We start from the raw sequence: 12,147 nt of genomic DNA on the forward strand, positions 1-12,147 counted from the left end.
GTAATATTGGAAAAATGAATTATATTTTGTAAAATAAAAACTATATGAAGCATGTTATTCATGCTTGGAATGAAAAGGTTTATTTTTATTCAAAATAAACATAATACAAAGCTCATCAAAGAGCTGGAAAATGAAAATTTTTAATTTGAATTTTACCTCCACAAAGACCAAGTCAGGCCTCAAAATGTCAAGTGAGCTTTTCCAACAGATGTGTCCCTTGGCATGGATGAACAAATATAAATAGAGCCAATTTATCTCCATCGATCACATAATTTCAGACCTGATCTAAGGCAACATATGGCATATCTTTAAGGCAAATGCTATAATAGTGTGAGTCTGAGGCTGTAACAGAGTACGTGTTTGAGCGTACTTATCTATGGAAAAATGTGAAAATTATGGGGCTCATCACTATGTGGAGAAGTGTGAGAATTTGAGGCATATCTATCTATGGAGAAGTGTGAAAGTTCAATGATTTGATGTGCAAACCTGAGGCACAAATTATGTGAACAATTCAAGCTATGAGGTAGTGACAAGAGGTTTCACTTCAGCTCTCTTGTGACCTTATCTTTTAAAATAAGCCTTTTTGATATGGTGTGCATTTTGAAGTTGAAATAAAGGACGTATCTATGATTTACATCACTACAAGAGTACGAGTTCTAGGGTAGACTTAAAGGACAATCTCTTGACTTTGTTAATTTGGTATTTGGAGGGTGGTCATCTTGTTCACCAATTGAATTTGATGTATCTCTTGTTGCATTGATTCTATAAGTAAAACATTGGCTAGGTTTTTCCCTATGGTGGGTTTTCCCAGGGTGATATTTTGTGTTCTTTGTTTTGGTTGCTTCTTCATGGTCCTATTGTTATAGTTTTGTTGATGTGTTATGTATAATTTACTTAATGATGAATTCATGTTTAAGAATGTTGAATCAATTCATCAAAAGAAGTTATCTTTAGAGAAGAATTTTTAAAAATCAAAATGGTATCAGAGCAAGGTTAAAGAGCATCCCTATCAAGCCATGTCTTATTTGAGGAAAAAGAAGCTGTAATTTGAGCCTCTAGAAGGCCCTATCAAATTCACTAGTTAAGTTCAAAGCTCCATTGTTTTCAGTTTCAAGAATGAGGGTCGAAACCCTAACTCAGGGATGAAATCATCTACTAATCAAAATCTCAGGGTCGAAGTAATTGTGAAGCAAAATTGTGGAGTTCTAATTTAGGATCAAAGTTTCATTTCTCCTTGCATTGGTGAAAGAGTCTGCCTAAAGAACTTAGAAATATAACAAAATTTCCCAAAACCTTACCTTAGGGTCATATTGCAAATTGCCTTGGTTTATGATATAACCAACTTAGTCATGAGTTCTCAAATAGACAAGATACCACTGAAGAAGATCAATGGACCGAAATCCTCAAGGTTGAAGACTTAACGTTTGAAGGCTAAATATTTGAAAGTCTCGTTGATGAGTTGTCGAGTTGAAGTATAATCACTACAATGAAAAATATAAGGACTAGAAATTTTGTATTTGAAGCATGACAGTTAAGATATGATATGTGACATTATTCATTGATATTAGCCATGACAAATCAAGCTTAACTAGGGATTCATTGATAACAAAAAGATTATACAAATCGTAACAAAAGAGGTTTTTAAAGAACATCTTGAGAACAATCTCTGAGATCTGTAGTATAAAAAGGAACATGTCTGAGTACAAAATTAATGTGCTACACTATATGTGATCCAAATGTTTTTGAAGTATGGCATATCAATACTATAGGATGTCACCATTGTATTTATGAAAGAAGATAGTGTCTTTGAAGCTACATTGTTTTTAACAAATTGAAAGTAAAATTAAACTGAGTATGACATGGTATCTTGAGGAAAATGCATACTTTTTATGGATGCTCATCTCTAGAGAAGGTATGCCTTAATTAAGTCAGTAAATTAATGTGACAAAATATAAGTCTACTTGGAGTGAGGAATCCAAATCATATGATCACTAAAGCAGTATTGGAGGATTCCTAATCTAGACCCAAGTTTTCAATTTGATACCTTTATTTTCTAAAGGATTGGGAAGTTTACAAATATACAAGTATGCTGTCTTGCAAGAAGAATCTAGGGTATGCAATATTTGGCACTCCGAGGTTTTAAATAACCAGGGGCTTGAGTTTACATAATTTTAACAATCTAGGGTATGAAGTTAAATAACCTTGCTAAAAATTTATAAACCTTAAAGGCTTGAAGAAGAAAAACCATAGGGTTCATGGAACAACCCTAGGGTTGCACTTTTCTGTTGAAGAAAAGAAACCCTAGTCTTTGCAAGTAAGAGATGGCATCATGATGATTATTTGAATAAAGTCGATGAATTTTTTGATGGATGGAGGATGACCAAGATCAAAAGGAAGTTGACATGTTCTCAAAAGATAAGTACTTTTATCTTTCTTCTTTGTTAATGCTATTGTTGTTAATAAATAGTTGTTTGTTTTTAAATTATATGCTTGATGATAATTTTTCATCCATGGCCTCTTACTGAGGATTGAAAATACATAATAAAGGCTACCAAGACTTTGGAATCAAACAAAAAAACAAATCAAAGATGCGGCAAAGATATTCTTTATGACGAGAGATATTGTACTAGTCGAGATCTAGACTGAGAGGGAGCAGAATGTCTTCATCTATGATAAGAAAAAGTATGATCGGATAACATAAAATCCAAAGAAACAAGATCACCTCAATAAGAGGGAGAAGAATATGACAAGACATCTTGTGAGCTGCATGTTGATGGTGCGAAACCCGCAAACATTCAGGGGATCTCCCCGATAAGAAATCCCAACTAGACCTCACTCCATTTGGAGTAGGAGTCCCAGTAGTGGGTGGTAATGTAATGCCTTAACTGTGGTAGTGCATAGAGATAAGTATGATAACTTTAGGTTGAAGCAAGTGTGTGACATTGTGGCGAATCAAGTGCGATGCATGGGGGTTCTGAAACATGGAAGGGAAAAGGAAGTGTTCCCCTTAGAAGCCTGTAATTGTACGAAACTTGAAAGTAACACACGAGTGGAATGACATCACAAGATAAAATGCATAATAATCCACAAATTAAAGTTACAGGTTAATACAACAACACACATTCAACAAGATTTTCACAATTGGATAAACAACAGTTCATAAGCAAATGCGCAAGTTAAACAACATACATTGCTGAAGCAACCAGAATAGTCCAACTACAATAACAAAACATATGCATAAAAGCGTGATGGATCTGATATTATTATTATAAGTGAAAATTCCATCAATACATATACCATTGACGACCACTAGCCTCAATAGTGGAACATTACAGTGAAGAAAACCTATTCCTCCAGAGAAGTATACTCGCTCTACACTGCGGAGAAGCCAAGGCTCGTCACAATACTCCCAAGCCTTTTCTAAACCTAAGCCTAGCCAAAATCTTGGCTTCCAAAAGCCTATTCTATGAGTTATGAGGTTCTATTTATAACAAAGGGTGGGGTGACCCTTGACATTCCACTTTGTGACTCTTTGACTACCCTCATGACTCTTCAAATTCTTTACACATAACTCATTACATAAAATGATGAACTTTCACATTCCACTAATGACACTTGGAATTTCACTTACAACATATCTACAAATAATATCACATTTTCCACATGTACCCATGTGAGACAAAATAGGCTAGAGACAGCCTAACAAGACAAAACACTATGATTCCGAAGTTTGGGGAAAGACCAACTCGACAACCTCCACTTGGTGCTTCTCGGTCATGGACTCATGCCAAGAAGAGGATTCTCTTTCTCTGATACCACATAAATAAGAATCACACAACAATATAACCATATGCACAACAAATCAACACACAAAAATTAAACTGGTGGAAAAGGCAGAGATCCATCATGTGGTCTCTCATGCTCATGTAATTCTCTCTTTATTCAAATAATTTAATAATACCTTTAAATACATGAGAAAGTGGTCTTAAGATAGTGCATCTATCTTAGACTCACTTGGTTGAGACATTTTCTCAACTTACACACTAATTTAGGAGCGCTAGTTGGAGAGAATGTCTCATCCAAACTAGAATCCTTGGTTTGAGGAATTCTCATGATTTTATTTATTTAATTTAATAATTGGATTTATTATTGATTTGTAAGAGAGTGAGGCTAACAATTGGTACTGAGTGATGATGTCCACAAATGGCTTGATGGTGTCTTTGTAATAGAGGACTATTGCCTCCACATCTTCTAGGCATATGATCTCGGAACTTGTATCCAAATCATCCTGAAGCATGTGCAACATGGTGTTGACCATGATGGGACCACCAATGTACTTCTGCATGTTTTGTGCACTCAACTCCAAATCATCCTTGGTGGTCTCTCGCCTTATCTTCTCCATGTACCTGTCTATCTCTAGCTAGACTTGGTTCTTATGTTTAGCTTCGGTGAGGGAACTGATTGATGGGATCGTGTGCATTCTCACCATGACATCCAAACTCTTGTACAACCATGCATATGAGTTTTGTATGCTGTTGACGAATGGGGGAAGCTGCTCATAGTTCTATATGAACATTCGAACCTTTGTTTTCTCTAGCTCTACCTGAGGCTTCATCATCTTTGGAAAATGAAGCGGAGCTCCTTTTTACCACATTGTCCAATCTTGCACATGGGTGATGGCAGCATGTATGTTCTTGAGAGTTTGAACAAACTCTTTTCTCCACTACTGTAAGCCATGCACATGAACAAATTATTTATGCACGATGATGAATACGTCATAGAGCTTCTACATGGTAGTCTCAAGTGTTGATACTTTAGCAAGTATCACTTTCGAGCAAGTATTTCTTTCCTCATCTTTACCATTTCAGAAACTGCGCTCCGCTCTTTGAGTTGTTCTGCTTCGTGCATGACAACTTGCAAGTTCTTTGCCATTTTTTCATTCTTGGCCAACATGAACTTAACTTTTGAGTTTGTTTCTCCTGCATAAGATAAGGTGGCATCATCAAGGGAAACTGGATGCTTTTTGACATCTGGCACTATCACCATTTCCTTCATGAATGCAGGTGATGCGTGATCATCCAAAAAGTGTTTCCTTTGTGCTTGTACAATCTTCTTCTGTAGCTGGATCATCATCAAGGATAATAGTCTCTCCTTGCTCGCTCGGGGCTGGTTTTAACATTGGAGGTGGTGGAGACTGAGAGGTGACCTCGGGTGCTCTTGACATAAGGTCAGTGTATTCATTCTGTGGCTCCTGTCCCAACTCCATCTATGTCACTTCCATCAGCTACTCAATCTGCTGAGCAAGTTCCCAGTCTTGCATCTGTTCACCCTCTTCTTCAGATGTCGGTTGTTCTGACTCCTCAACCTATATGGGTGCTTTTTTCTCTGTCATCATGCCTTGCCTTTTTTCTTTCTCATGCTTCTGCTTCTCTTCCCTTTCTCTCCTTCTTAGCTCTTGCTCTTTCTTCAACTTCTTCTCCGTCTCCTGTAATTTTAGTTCTACTTCCTGCAACCTTTTCTTTCTTTCTTCCTTCACTCCCTCTTTTCCTCCGCTGCCAAAACTACTTTCTCAGTGATGGGATATGCTCTCATATTATAGCTTTGCTCTTCCTTTGGGTTCTCAGAAATCTTCCTCTTTCCCTTGTCCTGTGCTAGATTACTTCTTATTGTTGTTGTTTCTTCCTGCGTTGTTGCTACCTGTAGAGAATCCTTCCAAGTTGTGGCTATACTAACCGACTCATGGAGCTTGGATTCATTGTAATAGTACCTCCAAGGGTCCTCCTCATGCCAGTGAAATGTCTCGTGGATCCATGGATAATACACCTTCGCACAATGGTTCTTGAAAATACCATGGGGATCATATGGATTAAATTCCTTGGTGCCAAACTCGAACTTCAATATCTCTATTGTCATTCCCAAAGACAACCTCAGATTTCTTACAAGACCAGTGCCTGGGCACACCTAAATTTGGAGTGTCTCAAATGATTCAGAGTAAAGGGAGACCTCACTTATATTATATATTTATATATAATGGGTTGGTTCATTCCTCTAAAGGAGTAAAACATGGATTTCTTGGTACTTCTTCCCATATACAAATCTCAGAAATATGTATAAAATAGAGGAGGTTGAGTAGTCCAAGGGCTTACAATGAAATAGACTTTTGCGGAGAAATGATAGAGGATTAGGAGGAGCAGTAACTCATCATATGGAGCTTACAACATCAAGAATTCTATGCATAACACATAGATCTTGCAACTTTAAGAATTCCTATACTTATCCGAGTCAGAAGTAGATATAACAGGAAGGAGAGAGGTTGTGTGCTACGATTCATGAAGAGAAACTGTTAAAGATATAATTTCAATAATCCATGCTAGCACTAGAATTAATAATGTCGATACAAATGAATCTGTGAGGAACTTATATGCACATGCATAACATATTGATACTAGCGAATCTGTGAGGAAGTCTTGAAATATTTCTAACATCAGTATTTACATGGATTTAGAGAAGAAACATGAACAAAATGGGTTTTAACAGAGGGAGAACATACTGTAATACTTGGAGGGCCACCATTTCTCTTCATATTATGAAAAATTGTATTGTAAATCCATATAGTTTGAAAATAACATGTAACGTTTCTTTAGAATTTCTGAACCTTTTTTAAATCTTGCTTCCTCCTATTTATTCTGGAGAGGGGAGAATGGACATTCATTACATCAAAAAATATCTCCATCTGAGTCTCAACTGTCAGGTTGACTAGCTATTTCAGCCAGGATGGCTTTGAGGCCCAAAAGAATTACAAAATTAATTTTCTCATTGAAGAGAGGCATGTTTTAGGACAAAAACAAGTAAATAATTAGACAAAGAAATAAATGGAATATCTCTGTGCCCATCCTATGACCGCCTCTGCCTCAAGAGGTATTTTTCTCAAGATATGGCCTCCTGTGTTGCCCAACCATCCTGCATCGCTTCTAATGTATGTGACACCATGCCTGAGAATTAAATCCTCAGAGCTACCAAGTCTATTTTCACTCCTGTCAGCGCCAACCTTGATTCTGTATCAGAATGGGCTTTTCTAAATCGGCCCATGCCGGTTTTGAATGCACCACCTGTTTCCCTTAACACCATAGCTTCCGACCCATCACACCTTTAAAGCCCTATACTATCGGTGCCTTGATCTGCCCGGTGATGCTCTCTGAATGGCAATATGGAGGAATTTCCCATGTTGTCTTTTGCTGTAAAATACATTGAGAAACAGACGAATCTTGAGCCCCTTTAGCCCCTTTCACTTTGGCTCGTTTTCGTATCTTTCTTCATATGGATAGGGGTGGGAGGCAGGGGCTTAGCCCGAGGGTACTAGAGCCATTGAACTACCTACCGAGGGGCTTTTCCCTTTGGCATATGAAATCCCTCATATCGGCGATTTCTTCTTAACATTGTGATCACCGATCTGCGGGATTGGGCCCACCTGGGGTATCGCAATCGCAAGCTGGGAGAGATAGACCCCTTCATATCAACGGAGGAAGGATCTTGCCTTGTTCGATTCCCGATCACTGATTGTGATGGGTGACGTCATCACTACTATGTATCATCCTATGAGTGGTGACACATGTCACCGAGAAATGCCCCCGTTAGGACCCTGAAAATGTTGAATCCACGTGAAACGTGTCCTCCGTACTGCCACGTCATTGTGATATCAGTTTCCATGTCATATATATGGGCCAAAAAGGCTCGCCTGCCCTTATTTTGCATCGATTTTATTCGTTAAGTTTCTTCGGCCTTTCTCGGCAATTTAGCACTTCATTTATGTTTCCCTTGCATATCACAATCTTCTTAACCCTAGTCCTTTTCAAAATTGTCGATCACTGATATTGCAGGACTATAGGGTGCCTGATATGTGGGAACCTTAATATCTCTCCACGTGGCCCCCTGGAGGAGAGAGAAAGGGGGACCACCTACCTTGGTTTTTTCTTTGAATTCCTTTGTTAAATGAAATCAACCCTCCCCGACGATTTAACACTACATCGACAATTTCCCTTTACAATTCCTTAAGGATGGCCCATTAGGTATTGCGGGGGCTATGTGGGAATATGGGGCTGTGGGATGCGGGGTTTGCCTGCCATCGCTCGCTGATTTGTGAGATTTGCGAGATGTGGGATATGGTTGATATGCCTGATAAGCCAATGAACTCTCGGGGCCCACCGATATGCTGGATAAGCTGATGTACGGGACTGTAATGATGCGGGGTGCCAGATTGTGGGACTGCGGGGTGCGCAACATGCGGGGACTTCCCACCACCGATATGCTTGACTTGCTATGCCTGGGGCCCTCTGATAAGCTCTTTTCTTTCATTTCAAGGCAACAAAACTCCTGATCTTCAACACACCACATCTTCTGATCCAAAAGTCCATTTTGGGACTTCTATGTACCATTGGAAATCTCGTTTTGGACACTATGCAATGGAGTGGGACTAAATTGGCTTTGAGAGATTGTTTGGCCTAGAAAGGTGGCTTCAAAATTAACTGCTCTTGGGAAACCTTGACCAACTGAAACCTGTTAGGATATTCCGACACATAGGAATTAGTTAAGTATAACTTGGTCTAGTGTAGAGTTAGGTAAAGTGTGTTTCTTTACTATGTACTTTTGTAACTTACAATTTGACGATCACGATATGTTCTAGACATGAAGTGATCTGACGGTTCATTCTTTCCTCGGTATTATCGGCAATTGATCTGTGGCTTAACACCCGATTGGTCCATGATCTCTATTTAAAGAGCATGGAAGGTCATTTGTAGGGTGACCATGCATGAGAGAAGCTTATGTAAAATTTCTTTCTTTTATTAATAAATTTCCTGAAGTGGTCGCGTTGGCTCAGGTCGTGGACTGTTTCCCTCTTTGAGGATTTTAACCACGTCAAGAATACTGGTGTATTGATCTATGATCTGTTTGTGAGTGGTATCCTTTGGTGTTTTATTTGAGGAACTTACCCTGTAAATTCCTACATGGTATCAGATCTATTTGAGGGTTGCATCCATTGGTGATCCAAATTTGAAGTCGGTAGAAATGCATCCGTCTGTCGTGTCCTAGATCTATTGTTTTTTACCGCTTTCGGGCCGAGAAGACTGCTCTATTGTGTTAGGAGCATCTATTCCAGTGACGAACCCCTTTCGTTTCACACGAAAAGGTTTCCGGTAGCCCTAGCTACGTCATTTTTAAGATCTGGAGGTATACAATCTTTATTTCCAGTTTCAGTTATTATCTCTCTATTTATTTCAGTTTATTTAGCTCTCTATTTTTTTTACTGGATCTATAACTTTCATTTCTATGTATGCTCTTTTTAGCAGCACCTTAGTGTGATTTTTTTTTTTTTTGAGGAATCTTCGGCGAAAATCACATAGAAAAACTTTTGTCGACGCGTTTCGAACCAACCAGTGTGGTTCATCGTCAAGACAAGTTGAATGAGCAGATCTCACTAAGCACATTAAATATATAGGGCAGAGAATCCCATGACTTAATGGTTAACAACCAACAGCAAGAATTGACTGGATAACGGCTAGATTGACTCGGATAAAGGGTCAATTAATATTAATATAAATAATTTTTTTTATTCATTTTATTATTTTAATTAATTTTAAAAAGAAATTTTTTTGGTTATTAATATTAAAATTAAATTGTAAGGGACAATGTTAGAATTAATATATAAATGATGTAAATATATTAATGAATATAAATAAAAAGTTTATGTAAAATAAATTAATTTCGAAAATATTAGTTAGTAATAATAAAAAATGGAGTAATATTTAATTATATTATAGTATTATAATATTAGAATTAAAATAGTATATTAGCTTTGAATTATAAAATAGATTAATTTTAAATTTATTTTATGTAAATTAAAAATTAAATTAATAGACAAAGAGTTTAGTTAAAAATATTAGTTAGTAATAAATAGAAATGGTTAATAATAAAAAATATATATTTTTATAAATATTCGCCCAAGAAATATTATAATATTAAAAATTAAAATAGAATATTAGTTTTAAATTATAACATAGAATAATTAAAAAAAAAAATGGTAATAGTTTAAATTAATTAATTGATATTAGTAAATTTATAAATAAATCAAGTTTAAATAAATAGTCACCAAATATATATATAATAATAATAATAATAATAAAGAAATCACAAACCTAGCAATAATAAGGGAGGAAAAGAAAGAAGACGACTAGGAGGAGAGGGCTGGGACCCAGCAACTGCTAATCTTCCAGCCATCTTCTCTATTAAGATTGTTCGGCCTTTTTTCAATCTCAAGGGCTTCCCTAAATTTCCGGTGATGGAATTGGGACACTCTAGCAACCACACTAGCCTCCTCAATGCAGACATGATGTTTGGTTTTCTCCACATGTTCTGCTAATGCAGAAGTTTTAGTTCTCATATGCTTGAGGTCCGCTGCGTGCTCACTAATCCTTTGATTAATGGAGCGACCAGTCTCACCAATATAGGGGGTCCCACAAGAACAAGGAATAATATAAACTCCTTTCATGTCCTTGGGGTCGATGGGATCCTTAACCGATCTTAGGGATTTACGAATGGTGTTAAGAGGTCTAAACGTGGCGGGGATATTATGCCTTTTAAGAACCCTCGCAATCTTATCCGTGGTCCCCTGAACATATGGAAGAAGGACACCAGGAATCCGTTCTTTAGGCCCCCTTCTGGTTAACGAACTCTTAGCTGCTCTGAGGAAAGCCTTTTGTCCCAAGTGTCTGCTATAACCATTCTCGACAAAGACACTAAGGAGATGGGATTTCTCCTCCTCTAAGCTCTTTTCATCAGAGATCCTCAAGGCACGAGTTGCAAGGGTGTTGAGAACCCCCAACTTCTGGGCCGGGAAATGGTGGGAACTAGCATGAAGATACTGCTCCGTATGAGTTTTCTTGCGAAACACTCGGTGGGAGAGAGAACCATCCTCATTCTTCGAGATAAGAATATCAAGGAAAGGGAGGCAACCATCAACTTCTTGTTCCTTAGTGAACTTAATGGCTGAGGATTGACTATTAAGATGATCGAAGAAGAGATCTAACTCATCCTGGCCGTGAGGCCAAATGACATTGGTGTCATCAACAAACCTTTTCCAAAGCTTAGGAAGGAGACGGGTTGAGTTCAGAGCCTTAGATTCAAAATCCTCCATAAAAAGATTAGCAACAATAGGGGAGAGGGGTGAGCCCATGGCAACCCCACAAGTTTGCTCAAAGAACTCACCTTCAAAACTGAAAAAGGTATAGGTGAGGCAGATCTCAACTAACTGAGCGGTATCAGGATTAGTTAGACGAAAGATCACATCCATGGCATCATTTTTAGTGTGATCTCGGAAAATCAAAAACATTGAGGAAATTTTTTAGTTTCCGATGAAAGATAACTTCAAGCCATAAGGTTTTGTTTTTTTGCATTTCCCTGTTGGGTTGTGTGGTTTTTTGTTTTGTAGGGAAAAGCAACTTTTTCAAGTAAGCACGCACCCCAAAGCTTTGGTGACCAAAAAGAAAATAATCCATTCATATTTTCCAAAAATTACTAACATTTTAAACTAGCTCACTTGGTCCAAAGTTACTTTATGAAAATAGAGGTCTTGGGTTCAAGTCTTTTTTTTTGTTGAGTTACGTTTTCAAAAATCACATGTAACTTGTGTTTTAAAGTTACTTTATGTAAAAGTGTTCTCACCCACTATAAAAAGTGAGTCATTTATAATCCTAGAGTCTCTTTATCTTTTATTTAAGTTACAATTTAGTGAGTAGCTCATAAAGTACCATTGTAAAAATGACTTTCACTTATTTATAAAAGTGGGTCACAGATATATATATATATATATATATATATATATATATATATATATATATATTTAAGTGAGCTAATTAGATTAAGTTTGGAAAGTGGGGGGATTTTTTTTAAATATAACATTATCATTCACTTCCACACATTCACACATTTTGTCGGTATCTTCAACAACTTTTCTTCAAAAAGCCATAACTTTTTCATCCGGAAGCCGTTTTTAGACCGTTAATTTTTAATCAACCTAATTTTTCAAGATATTTCCATTGGAACACTTAGTTTCAATGTCTACAGCTTTAGTTTATGTTAAAATGGAAAGTCCAT

The sequence above is a fragment of the Pinus tabuliformis genome, chromosome 9 (assembly GCF_031772625.1).
Source record: "Pinus tabuliformis cultivar Carrire ecotype Pingquan chromosome 9, CPIR1, whole genome shotgun sequence".
NCBI lineage: Eukaryota > Viridiplantae > Streptophyta > Pinopsida > Pinales > Pinaceae > Pinus > Pinus tabuliformis.